This window comes from Bufo gargarizans, chromosome 3, assembly GCF_014858855.1.
Source record: "Bufo gargarizans isolate SCDJY-AF-19 chromosome 3, ASM1485885v1, whole genome shotgun sequence".
Taxonomy (NCBI): Eukaryota; Metazoa; Chordata; class Amphibia; order Anura; family Bufonidae; genus Bufo; species Bufo gargarizans.
This window is the reverse complement of record NC_058082.1, coordinates 95,994,634-96,008,814: the sequence shown is the minus strand read 5'-3', so window position 1 is coordinate 96,008,814 and position 14,181 is coordinate 95,994,634. Positions and strand designations below refer to the sequence as shown.

Genomic DNA, 14,181 nt, shown 5'->3' with positions numbered 1-14,181 from the left:
CCATGGCGGTCCCCTTCCTCTGGAGATAAAAATGATCCCCAAAAAGAAAATAATTGCATGTCAAAACCGTATGAAAAAGATGCAGAATAAAGTCCTGATATCCCACGGAAAATGCGGAATGTCAAAACCTTAGTCACTACCTCTATCCCAAAACTATGTCTAATTGATGTATATAGACTAATTATGTCTAGAAATGCTAAAATGACATCAGAAGGTAATATGGTATCTGTCAATTTGTTAAGGAAATCTGAAGTGTCCTGAATATAGGATGGGGCTGACACAGCATACTGTCGCAACACTATCTAAAAAGACATATGTTGCACAGTATGGATCCCCTACCCGAGACGATCGGTCTCCCTGGGGTGGGGTGGGGTGGGGTGGGGGTGTATTAAGGTTCTTGTGAATCTTTGGGAATAGGTAGAGGAAAGGGGTCCGCGCTGACCGTGACATAGAAGGGGTTTGTGTCGGGTGAGGGAGTGCATCGAGTCCCCGCGCTGCTCTATAAATATAATCACATGATCCACCCTGTCCGATACACCATAAAAAAAAAAATATTAAAAAAAATATATAAAAAAAAAAAAAGCCATTTTTGTCACCTTACATCACAAAAGGTGCAACACCAAGCGATCAAAAAGGCGTATGTACCAAAAAATTGTTTCAGTAAAACAGTCACCTCTAAAAAAAATTAAAAAAAATTAAATAAAAAATCCAACCTAAGAAAATTGCCCAAAAAATAAAAAACTATAGCTCTCAGAACATGGAGACACTAAATATATACACACACACACATACATATACACAGTAGAGACCAAAAGTTTGGACACCTTCTCATTCAAAGAGTTTTCTTTATTTTCATGACTATGAAAACTGTAGATTCACACTGAAGGCATCAAAACTATGAATTAACACATGTGGAATTATATACATAACAAAAAATTGTGAAACAACTGAAAATATGGCATATTCTAGGTTCTTCAAAGTAGCCACCTTTTGCTTTGATTACTGCTTTGCACACTCTTGGCATTCTCTTGATGAGCTTCAAGAGGTAGTCACCTGAAATGGTTTTCACTTCACAGGTGTGCCCTGTCAGGTTTAATACGTGGGATTTCAGTTGCGTTGAGGAGAAGTCAGGTGGATACACAGCTGATAGTCCTACTGAATAGACTGTTAGAATTTGTATTATGGCAAGAAAAAAGCAGCTAAGTAAAGAAAAACGAGTGGCCATCATTACTTTAAGAAATGAAGGTCAGTCCCAAAAAAAGTGGGGAAAACTTTGAAAGTGTCCCCAAGTGCAGTCATGCATCAAGAGCTACAAAGAAACTGGCTCACATGCGGACCGCCCCAGGAAAGGAAGACCAAGAGTCACCTCTGTTGCGGAGGATAAGTTCATCCGAGTCACCAGCCTCAGAAATCGCAGGTTAACAGCAGCTCAGATTAGAGACCAGGTCAATGCCACACAGAGTTCTAGCAGCAGACACATCTCTAGAACAACTGTTAAGAGGAGACTGTGTGAATCAGGCCTTCATGGTAGAATATCTGCTAGGAAACCACTGCGAAGGACAGGCAACAATCAGAAGAGACGTGTTTGGGCTAAAGAACACAAGGAATGGACATCAGACCAAAGCACAGATTTCCACTGGTCCAATAAGTGCAAATTTGAGATCTTTGGTTCCAACCACCGTGTCTTTGTGCGACGCAGAAAAGGTGAACGGATGGACTCTACATGCCTGGTTCCCACCGTGAAGCATGGAGGAGGAGGTGTAATGGTGTGGGGGTGCTTTGCTGGTGACACTGTTGGGGATTTATTCAAAATTGAAGGCATACTGAATCAGCATGGCTACCACAGCATCTTGCAGCGGCATGCTATTCCATCCGGTTTGCGTTTAGTTGGACCATCATTTATTTTTCCACAGGACAATGACCCCAAACACACCTCCAGGCTGTGTAAGGGCTATTTGACCATGAAGGAGAGTGATGGGGTGCTGCGCCAGATGACCTGGCCTCTACAGTGACCGGACCTAAACCCAATCGAGATGGTTTGGGGTGAGCTGGACCGCAGAGTGAAGGAAAACAGTACAGGGAGTTGTACACCGAGTCTAAGAATCGAATGATCCTACTTAGTTATAGACTCATTCGATTCTTTAAGTTAGGCTACGTGTAGGGGTGGGCGATATGGCCTAAAATATCTATTGCGATATAATTTTAAGCATGTGCGATATGCAATATATATCGCAATATATTGTTTTCTATATTAGGGGGGGGGGCGTGTTTAAACTTTTTTTTTTTTTTTTACTTTTTATTTAATAACTATTAGCCTCCTTAAGGGCTAGAATGTAGAACCCTTGTCATATTCACCCTAATAGAGCTCTATTAGGGTGAATAGGACTTTACACTCTCCCTGCTGCCCTGTGCACACAACAGCAGGGAGCTGAGTCCCCTCCCCTAAACGGTGCCATCCACAGATTCCCCCCCCCCCCCCCGCCTCCCCTAAACGGTGCCATCCACAGATCCCCCCCCCCTAAACGGTGCCATCCACAGATCCCCCCCCCCGCCTCCCCTAAACGGTGCCATCCACAGATCCCTCCCCCCCCGCCTCCCCTAAACAGTGCCATCCACAGATTCTCAAACCCCCCCCCCCCCCCCGACGCTCACAGGAATACATTTAAAAACGAATCAGTAACTTTAAACTAGTGGGAGGAGCAGGCGCGTGACGTCAGTGAGTGAGCGCCGCCCCCCGCACTGCCTGCTGTTACCGGAGCTAAGGTATAAAGAGATCACCAATTAATAAAGTTACTTATTCGTTTTTAAATGTTCTACTGTCAGCAGCGTGGCCCTGTATATTCTAACCCCCAGGCAAGCGTCCCTGTCACCATGGGAACGCCTGGGGGTTAGAATATACCATCGGATTTGAGTTTTCACGCGCTCACTGAGATCGTGAAAACTCAATGATTTACTGTCAGTCCCTCCTCCTCCTCCTCTGTTCTCATTGGTGGTCAGCGGCAGCCGCACACAGTGGGGCGGGAGGGATTCTCTCCTTCTCCTCTGTGCCAGCTCAGGAGAAGATGGTGCGCGCAGAGATCGCAATCATATCGCGATCCGGCGATATGCTCAAAATCCATATCGTGGCACAAATTTATATCGCATATCGCCCACCCCTAGCTACATGCACACGACCGTGTACACATGCCTATTCTTATTTACAAAACGGATAAGAATAGGACATGCTATAATTTTTTTTTTTTGCAGGGCCTCGGAACGGAGCAACGGATGCGGACAGCACACGGACTGCTGTCCGCATCTTTTGCGGCCCCATTGAAGTGAATAGGTCCACACCCGAACTGCAAAAACTGCAGCTCGGATGGGACCCGAAAAACGGTCGTGTGCATGAGGCCTTAAAAGACTCGTGTGTCACTAGAACAATACACTGAGTCTAATGACCAGGATGAAGCAGTATAAAGCCCTTAAAGTGTCCTCCACTCAGTATATTGCCCTATTGCCCAAATCAGTGCCGCCAGCTCCCCCTTCCTGTTCTACTCATCAGTCAGGTCACCACTGATGTAACACGTATTACCTATCCGGCCCCTGAGCTTCGGTTCACTTGCTTGTCAGCCCAAGTCATCCGAGAGCAGACTCATGAATCTGTTCTTTTAAAAGAGCAGGGGGGGAGGGGGGGGCGTGTTGTAGTGACAGCATGGGGAAGAAGAAATGACAGAGCTGGAGCGGTGGAGAAATGAAAGGTTCTGTCACGTCTCCGCCTCGAGCGGAGGGGCAGTTCCAGGGACATTGATAGAACTCTCAACTCTGCCAGCATCTCACAGAGGACCCCCTTTCTGCAGGTGTTGTGAAACTGGGAAGGTGAGGGGGGTCCTTTTCATGCCACATCAGCAGCTAATTTACCTAAACCACCTAGAGGTACGGGTAGTAATGTGCTAAGAGCAAGAGTGTGCAACTAATTGCTGTGATCACATTAAGGCCTCGTTCACACCAGGCAGTGCGTTCCGGCCCTGCACCGCATTGTAGCCGGCTAACTATATTGTGGGGCTGGAGGGGGTGTAGTGGTCTGTTGAAGTGATTGGCACCATAACCATGCCCAACGGCTGCAATGCGATCGGCTGCACAGGATTGCAAGGCACATTATGCCTGCGGTCCAGTCCAAACAAAATGATGCAAGCAGCATTTTGACCGGACCTCAGGCATATTGTGCCTTGCGATCCCGTGCATCCGATCGCCTGCGGCTGTGGCTACGGTGCCATTCACTTCAATGGATCGTCACGCCCCTCCTGCCCTGCCCACAACATAGTGAGCCGGCCGCGATGTAGTGCATTCTGGACAGAATCATCTGGTGTGAACGAGAACTAAACTTAGTCATTTCACACCACAAAGACTGGAACGCAAGCCAGCCATAAGGAAGCGCGGCGGTGCATTGAAATATGGTTTTGATTTAAAATTATTTTTTGTATCAGGACAAGTAGATTGTCATGAGGGACAAGTAGATCGAGCCCCCGCTTTAGTCCTTCACACCCCTGTATGTATATATCTTGACAAATTTCCTTGAATCTAGGAGCTTTTTTTTTTACCTTATAAAGCATTATTTTCAGCAACAAAAACAACATAAAGAAGTCTAGAACCAAACAACATGGGCATTGTTTATTATCATTGTACCGTGACGTCACTGTGTGCCGCATCTCCTCAGTGTTTATCATTGTACTGTGACGTCACTGCGTGTATAATCCCTGCGCTGTGATGTCACTGTGTGTATAATCCCTGCGCTGTGACGTCACTGCGTGTATAATCCCTGCGCTGTGACGTCACTGCGTGTATAATCCCTGCGCTGTGACGTCACTGCGTGTATAATCCCTGCGCTGTGACGTCACTGCGTGTATAATCCCTGCGCTGTGACGTCACTGCGTGTATAATCCACGTGCTGCAGCTGACAGAACAGAGATCCCTTCCCCAGGATGTTTGGTCCGGGCTCATCATTCATCTCATAGAACTGCAGCTATGAAATCCACAGCGTATTGCAGCAAATACCAGCAAAATAGATAAGATTTTACCAAAAAGCCTCACACTTCATAAAATCCACACGGAAATGGACCTACTGTGCACATTTCAAATCCGCACCGTGGTAATATATGATTTCACCACGTGTAACTGATCGTGGCTGAATTCCACAGCAAATCCACAGGCTACATGTACAGTTTGATAAAAATCGACAACAGGTAATCCTCTGTGGAAAATATTTCCATTGGAATTACCCTAGGAATACTGAGGGGGCCTTCAGGATCTCTCATGGATTGTCACCAAGCTTTCCTGGTCTCGTAGTCCTGAGGAGAACATATCGCACTACAGGAACATATTGAGAAGTTATCAGATGATTTAGCCCTTCAGGAGTCTTATGGCAGCTCCTAGGAGAACTGTGTGGTATACAGCCTGTCACCCAGCTTTCCCGAGGAGAACATGAAGTAGACATATGGGAAATGTAAAATAATAACTATTACATGAAGTATCACTATTATAAAAGCAGAGAAATAAAAATTTAAAAATTTGGGAATTTCTAAATTTTGTAAATTTGGGATTTTTTTCACAAATAAAAAGGTGAACTATATTGACTAAAATGTATGACTATTATGAAGTACAATCTCAGAATGGCTTGGATAAGTAAAGTGTTCCAAAAGCTATTACCACAAAGTGACATGTCAGATTTGCAAAAAATGGCCTGGGCAGAAGGGCGAAAACTGGCCTGGGGTAGAAGAGGTTAATACAATTCCTATGTTTGTGTGTTAAAGACAAAAGCAGATTTATTTACAGTGACTTCGTGTTTGGATTTCTTATAACTGTTATATATATTGTGTTCACAGAAGGAGAAAAGATAAGATGCCTTTAAGATTATATAATGTAAGGTAGGCTCAATGACACAGCAGAAACAGAAAGCATAGAGTTAAACTGTTGTTGCTGGGCAGGACTTTTGACCAATCACAGCCAGCATCACACACAGCCTGTGTGGGAAATTCCCTAGCAGGAGCTGCTGGAATCATTACACCAGAGGAGAGGAGTTGAACAGACATTCACTCCACTAAGAGCTGTGTTTTATGGAAGCAGAGAGGCCAAAATAGATATTTAAAACAGTTATATAATGTTCCTACTGTTAGGATAGTGATTAGAACTATATACTGAACCAGTTATGTGTGTTTACTTAACAGTTCCACCAATTTCAAACTACAAATTCAATTGTAAACTACAAAGTTCACAATCCAAATTCCATATTGCAATCCAAATTGCATACAACCATACCAGATCATACTCAACAAATCTGCTGATAGTTACTGCTAACTGCATACTGCAAATTGTGACCAAATTCAGCAAGTAGAACTATTAGTTAGACCTCACATACACCTCTCAGAGAGATCATAAAGTGTTTAAATAACTTAAAGGGAGAGTACAGCTAATCAAGAGAGAAATATATCCACCATGTTATGTTGAATGACAAGATTTAACAGTTAAACCATCTTGTGCATACCGCCATTTTGTGATATCTTTTCAGCACGTGTTTTGTACATGGACTATCTGCTGCAGAGGTGGCAGTGTTATATGAAGAAAAGTGGAAGTTAATAAAGAAGTTATTTCAAGCATTTGGTCTGCTCTTTAAACCTACTGTTTCCATAGAACGGCGCTAGAGGAATTACAGAGTAATAGACAGTCTGGTTAGACTAAAAGTCAGATTTCAAAATTCTTCTAATGCCACAGCGCAAAAGGAACTTCATAGTGCTGCGCCTGCCACACCATTTACATGTCCGCAAAACAAGGATACCGCCCATGTGCGTTCTGCATTTTGCGGACCGCAGATGGCTGGCTCGGTGATAGAAATGCCTATTCTTGTCCGTGGCTGTGAACAAGAATAGGACTTGCGCCATCTTTTTTGCGGGGCCGCAGAACAGAAGTACGAATGCGGACAGCACACGGTATGCTGTCCGCATCTCTTGCGCCCCTATTGAAATGAATGGGTCCGCACCCGGTCAGAAAAATTGCGGAACAGATGGTGACCCATTTATACGGATGTGTGAATGGACCCTAAAGCTTCAGTGCATCACAGACGTGTGCAGGCCACGTTCTCCACGGAGGGCACATGTACCCATTGACTATAATGTGTGTGTTCACACATCAGTGGTTTTCAGTGTCTGTGACCAAAAGCCTATTGAAGTCTATGGGTCCATGAAAACACTGACACAACACTGATGATGTCTGTTCCGTCAGTGGTTTTTAATGGCCCATTGGTAGGAGATGCTCTGAAAATGAACTTTTTTTAACATTACTCTTTTTCTTTTATTAACTTTTTACATCCAACAAATATGTAGCAGCAGTAGTAAAGATATAAAATCTTCCATTTTCATATGATTATCTTCACATTACATATTTAACCCCTTAAGGACTTAGGACGTACCGGTACGTCCTAAGTTTAAAAGTACATTGCGGCGCGGGTTAATAGGAACAGGATGCCCGCTGAAATCATTCTCACAGGCCGGAAGCTGTATGAGTAATACACACAGTATTACTCATACAGCCAATGAATTCCAATACAGAAGTATTGAAATGCATTGTAAAGGATCAGACCCCCAAAAGTTCAAGTCCCAAAGTGGGACAAAAGATAAAGCGGAAAAAAAGTTGAAAATATAAAGTTTTACCCTAAAAAATTAAAAGTTTCAAGTAAAAATAAACAAAAAACGTCATTTTCCCCAAATAAAGTTAAAAAAAAATCGTAAAAAATAGGGGGGGGGGGGGGGGGTGGTATACATATCAGGTATCGCGGCGTCCGTATCGACTGGCTCTATAAACATATCACATGACCTAACCCCTCAGATGAACACCGTAAAAAATAAAAACTGTACTAAATAAACCATTTTTTGTCACCTTACATCACAAAAAGTATAATAGCAAGCGATCAAAAAGTCATATGCACCCCAAAATAGTGCCAATTAAACCGTCATCTCATCCTGCAAAAAATTAGACCCTACCTAAGATAAATCGCCCAAAAACTGAGACACTAAAACATGATATTTTTTTTTGTTTTAAAAATATTATTGTGTAAAACTTACATAAATAAAAAGTATACATATTAGGGCTCGTTCACATCAGCGTTCAGCCTTTCCGTTCTCCTGCTCCGTTATAGGAGCAGGAGAACGGAAAGGATGGATTGGGCACATAACTGAGACGAGCGGAGCCTACGGACCCCATAGACTATAATGGGGTCCGTTAGGTTTACGCTCAGAAAATGATTTTGGAGCGGAGACAATATAGAAAACAATATATCGCAATATATATCGCACATGCTTAAAATTATATCGCAATATAGATTTTAGGCCATATCGCCCACCCCTACTTCAGACCTGAACTGGTCCCTAAAAATTGGGTTTTTGAAAATTTCAGAAAAATGTCAAGATTTGCTTCTAAACTTCTAAGCCTTGTAACGTCCCCAGAAAATAAAATATCATTTCCAAAATGATCCAAACATGAAGTAGACATATGGGGAATGTAAAGTAATAACTATTCTCCAGAATGGCCTGGATAAGTCAAAGCGTTTTAAAGTTATCACCACTTAAAGTGACACTGGTCAGATTTGCAAAAGTCCGTAAGGTGAAATAGGGGCGAGTCCTTAAGGAGTTAAAGTGCCATATAGAAACCTAATTTTCCACTGAGGAGTGTACATGGAATACGGAGGACACAAAGAGGGCAAAAATGGACACACGGACCAAACACAGATTTTTCACGGAAATCTCAGCAGATGAATTTTCAGGAGTAAATCTTCTGCTTTTGCGTCTTGTTCGTCTAATATTTATTCTGAGACAAATTTTGGACGTTATTTCCGACGTAGGCTACTTTCACACTTGCGGTAGCCTCCCCCCCGAAACAGCCTGCCGGCTCCGTGCTACCACTAGTCCACCGTGCCACTGAAAGTCCACTCACTATAATGGGGGAGGACCAGAGAATTGGCCACAGCACAGCAAACAAGCCGAGAGGCGGCAAGACAAAAGCTACAGTGTGCTTATGGGGCCCAGAGCGGACTTCTAGCGGCACGGTGGACTAGCGGTAACACGGATCCAGCACGCTGTATCCCCCGCCAGAACAGCCTACCGGAAAAGGCTATACCGCAAGTGTGAATATTGCTGTGCCTTTTTTTGCTCCTGAATTAGGCGCATAAACAGTCTTATCGCTACTCCACTCCTGACCAGGCCTAGTTTTACAGTCTGGTTTGAGGAGGAACTTGCTCAATTTTTTCCCCGCTTCTTTCATGCGCAAACCAATGAGACAAGTCTTAGTGAATATGAACCTGTCTTACAAGAAAACAACCACTAGAGGTCAGATGTGAGGCAATTTAAAGTCACGTGTTTCGATACGCCAGACTTTTATTTATACTCCTACAAAAGAGCAGCCTAATCAATGTGCCGCGATGTGTGGCTTGTCTGCCGCTGTCTTGTCACAGTGACACCACTGTCAATCGTAAGCCATAGCCTTACACAGCACTAGCCTTCTGTCAGGTCTCCTGTGGGTGGGAGATAATAGCGGACAGGACGGTGCGGTACCGCAGTCACAGTCAGTAATGTAGATGATGTAGCAGAGCCGGAGCACGGGCCGCCGCTCCTATAGGCGCCCAGCGGCCGCTCATTCTCCCGCCGCCTCGTTTATTTCTGCGTATTCCTCCTCACCACACGCTGAGGACTTGGCGCGCAGACTCACCTCTGTCGCCTGACACCCGCCGGCCCTCTCCACACAGTACGGCAGCCGTAGGCGCAACGTCCGATATTCCGGTCTCCCTAGGGGGGGAACACACGCACGGAGAACGGAAGAACCCACGGAAAGCGTCCTGAAAAGACAAACGCCGCAAAAAGGAAGCTTCAAAAAATACCTTGTGCTTTGTTCGTCCGCTTGTCAATAAAGCTTCAAGTGTTGAAAGGGGAATGCCTCCGCTGGGAGTGTTCTTTGTTTCCGCGGGTGGGCGCTGTGAGAACGATTAGGGCTTACGGTCACGTGAGAGAGACAGCCGTAACAAAAACGCCATGTTTGTTTCGGGTGGGAAATCCGAGCCTAAAAGGACAGAATGAGTGAATTAGAACTAGCTAGGTTAAGTCAGACGCATGCGTATTGCAGTATGGAGTCTAACGCCGCCGTTTTAAACGTCCCAATTCTCCCATAACAAACATGGCCGCCGTGCACGCCATACGCTAACCTGACGGCCAGGGGGAGCTGTGGTACACTACTCTAGGCTTCATGCGGTGCGCTGGGATCGGGAGTTCTACTGGAGCTGCTTGTGTTCTTCACAGATAAGAGACTCATTGGAAAAAAAAGATGTCTGCGCCAATAGACCTGCAAGGTGATCCGTTATAGCCATGTGTCTGATGTCTGTTCCTTTCTGGCGGTTTCTGTGCGGTTTTATAGGTTGTGCGCCTCAGACAGAGTGATGATGGTGCAGAGAGCTGAAAGTTTGGGAAAGGTTGTGGAATGAGAAGTGTGTCCCTGGGCCAATGATTTCAGGAGCCTTGGTGGAAATTAAAGGACTGGGTCTGGACCACGGGGATTTTTTCATGTTTGCATTATTGCAGTCATAAAGTCACTTTTATTTTTCTGAGGGGTTGTTTTATCGTATGCACCGCTGTATTAGGAACATTACGTTTATTTTTTGTCTTTTTTTTTTTGTTCCCTTTTTTGAGGTATTCGTATCTGGGACATTGATAGTGTATCGCTAGGGTGTGCCATCAGCGTCCTATGAGTAGTGTATCGCTAGGGTGTGCCATCAGTGTCCTATAAGTAGTGTATCGCTAGGGTATGCCATCAGTGTCCTATAAGTAGTGTATCGCTAGGGTGTGCCATCAGCGTCCTATAAGTAGTGTATCGCTAGGGTGTGCCATCAGCGTCCTATAAGTAGTGTATCGCTAGGGTGTGCCATCAGCGTCCTATAAGTAGTGTATCGCTAGGGTGTGCCATCAGCGTCCTATAAGTAGTGTATCGCTAGGGTGTGCCATCAGCGTCCTATAAGTAGTGTATCGCTAGGGTGTGCCATCAGCGTCCTATAAGTAGTGTATCGCTAGGGTGTGCCATCAGCGTCCTATAAGTAGTGTATCGCTAGGGTGTGCCATCAGCGTCCTATAAGTAGTGTATCGCTAGGGTGTGCCATCAGCGTCCTATAAGTAGTGTATCGCTAGGGGGTGCCATCAGCGTCCTATAAGTAGTGTATCGCTAGGGGGTGCCATCAGCGTCCTATAAGTAGTGTATCGCTAGGGGGTGCCATCAGCGTCCTATAAGTAGTGTATCGCTAGGGGGTGCCATCAGCGTCCTATAAGTAGTGTATCGCTAGGGGGTGCCATCAGCGTCCTATAAGTAGTGTATCGCTAGGGGGTGCCATCAGCGTCCTATAAGTAGTGTATCGCTAGGGGGTGCCATCAGCGTCCTATGAGTAGTGTATCGCTAGGGTGTGCCATCAGCGTCCTATAAGTAGTGTATCGCTAGGGGGTGCCATCAGCGTCCTATGAGTAGTGTATCGCTAGGGTGTGCCATCAGCGTCCTATAAGTAGTGTATCGCTAGGGGGTGCCATCAGCGTCCTATGAGTAGTGTATCGCTAGGGTGTGCCATCAGTGTCCTATGAGTAGTGTATCGCTAGGGTGTGCCATCAGTGTCCTATGAGTAGTGTATCGCTAGGGTGTGCCATCAGTGTCCTATGAGTAGTGTATCGCTAGGGGGTGCCATCAGCGTCCTATAAGTAGTGTATCGCTAGGGGGTGCCATCAGCGTCCTATAAGTAGTGTATCGCTAGGGTGTGCCATCAGCGTCCTATAAGTAGTGTATCGCTAGGGGGTGCCATCAGCGTCCTATGAGTAGTGTATCGCTAGGGTGTGCCATCAGCGTCCTATAAGTAGTGTATCGCTAGGGGGTGCCATCAGCGTCCTATGAGTAGTGTATCGCTAGGGTGTGCCATCAGTGTCCTATGAGTAGTGTATCGCTAGGGTGTGCCATCAGTGTCCTATGAGTAGTGTATCGCTAGGGTGTGCCATCAGTGTCCTATGAGTAGTGTATCGCTAGGGTGTGCCATCAGTGTCCTATGAGTAGTGTATCGCTAGGGTGTGCCATCAGTGTCCTATGAGTAGTGTATCGCTAGGGTGTGCCATCAGTGTCCTATGAGTAGTGTATCGCTAGGGTGTGCCATCAGCGTCCTATAAGTAGTGTATCGCTAGGGTGTGCCATCAGTGTCCTATAAGTAGTGTTGAGTGAACTTGTGTTTTAAGTTCGGCATCTAAAGTTTGGGTTATCGAAGAATCGTATTATGGATTCCGCTACCACGGACCATAACAGAATTTAGAATCCATAACGCGATTCTTCGATAACCCGAACTTTAGACGCCAAACTTAAAACACAAGTTCGCTCAACACTACTTATAAGTGCTGGTCCCAACAATGGGATCCGCTCCTACCTGCAGAACGGGGGGCCCCCAAAGTGAAGGCGAGCACATCGTGCATGCATGGCCGCCCTCCGCTCACTGCCAAGGGAGTTCTCAAAATGGCTCGCCTGTCTAGCGGTGAACGGAGAGCAAGCAATGCATGCCTGGCTGCCCAGCCTTCACTTTGTGGGCAGCACCTGCTTCAGCTGGATTCACATCCTCAGGACACAGATACAGCTGAAGGGCTCATGCACACGACCGTTGTTTTTTTTGCGGTCTGCAAAACACGGATATCAGCCGTCTGCGTTCTGCGTTTTGCTGGCCCCTCATAGAACAGTCCTATCCTTCCGCCTAGCCGTGTTCCCAGGCCATGGCAGCGCTAAAGCCCGTAAATTAATGCCGGTGACGTCACCAGGTGCACTGCTAGGCGGAAGCCTCAGCCTAGTGTTACCTCTGGAGAGCCGGATCTCCAGAAAAAGCCTTTGCTCTGCACGATTCAACGCAGGGCAAAGGGTGAGCATGCTCCAATTCTCATCAGAGGGCCTGCCTGGGTAAAAATGGGAATATGTCCTAAAAAGGTCTTCTGAGATTTTAATACTGATGACCTATTCTGAGGATAGGTCATCAGTATCTGACTGGTGGGGGTCCGACACCCGGGACTCCAGCCCATCAGCTGTTTGAAAAGGCACCTGGGCTCCTGTGAGTGCAGCGGCCTTCTCACTGCTCACCAAGCACAGCTCCGTACATTGTATATCGGCTGTGCTTAGCATGGCACTTATCCCCATTCACTTCCATGGGGCTGATTTGCGCCTGGGCCACATGACTGATGAACGTGCCGCCACTGGCCTAGGGAAAGCAGCTTAGAAGGCTGTGGTGCTACTGCGAGTGCCACTGCCTTCTCTAACGGCTGATCCATGGAGGTCCCGGGTGTCCGACCCCCACCGATCAGATACTGATTACCTATCCTGAGGATAGGTCATCAGTAGTGTTGAGCAAACTTGTGTTTTAAGTTCGGCGTCGGGTTCGGATTATCGAAGAATCCTGTTATGGATTCCACTACCACGGACCATACCTGAATTCGGAATCCATTACGGGTTTCTTCGATAACTCGAACCCCAACTTTGGATGCCGAACTTAAAACACAAGTTTGCGCAACACTAGTCCTCGGTATTAAGGGTCCATTCTCACGTCCGTTTTTTCTTTCCTGACCTGTTCCGTTTTTTGCGGAACAGATCAGGACCAGTTCTGGACCCATTAATTTTCAATGGGTCCTGGAAAAAATCGGACAACACAATCTGTGCTGTCCGTTTCCGTTGTTCCGTTCCGCATGTCCGATTAAATATAAAACTTGTCCTATTCTTTTCCGCAAAAATCGGATCCTGGTACAATACAAAGTCAATGGTTCCACAAAAAACAGAAGACATTCGTATGTCATTACGTATGTCATCCGTTTTATGCGGAATCCGTTCCTGGAAATTAAATCCTGCCCACAGAAATCACTTATTCACTTTTTTTTTTTTCAAAGAAATCCAAACAACTTTATTTGCTTTGTGAAATTTATACATGTTTCAGTTTTTTGCGGATCCGCAAAAAACGGATGACATACGGAAACATTTTCAGGAACAACGGATCCGCAAAATTCGGGATATAGAAAAATACTGACGTGTGAATGTAGCCTAAAGATGAGGCACTGTGGGAAATCTTTTTTTTTTTTTTTTTTTTTTTTGCGGTTTTTCTATTTTACTAGAATAACATGCAAC

General features: G+C 45.5%; 1 protein-coding gene across 2 annotated transcripts in view; it reads right to left on the bottom strand.

Moving 5' to 3' along the window:
• Positions 1-9,941, bottom strand: part of SENP1 (SUMO specific peptidase 1) — a 55,296-nt gene extending 45,355 nt beyond the window's left edge. The window contains exon 1 of one of the 2 annotated variants that reach the window (XM_044285865.1): positions 9,899-9,941. The gene's annotated coding sequence lies outside the window, so the exon portion shown is untranslated. Of the gene's footprint in view, positions 1-9,729; positions 9,868-9,898 lie in introns of those variants that run through there. The other variant, XM_044285864.1, reaches the window with a different exon arrangement.
• Positions 9,942-14,181: the final 4,240 nt, after the last annotated feature.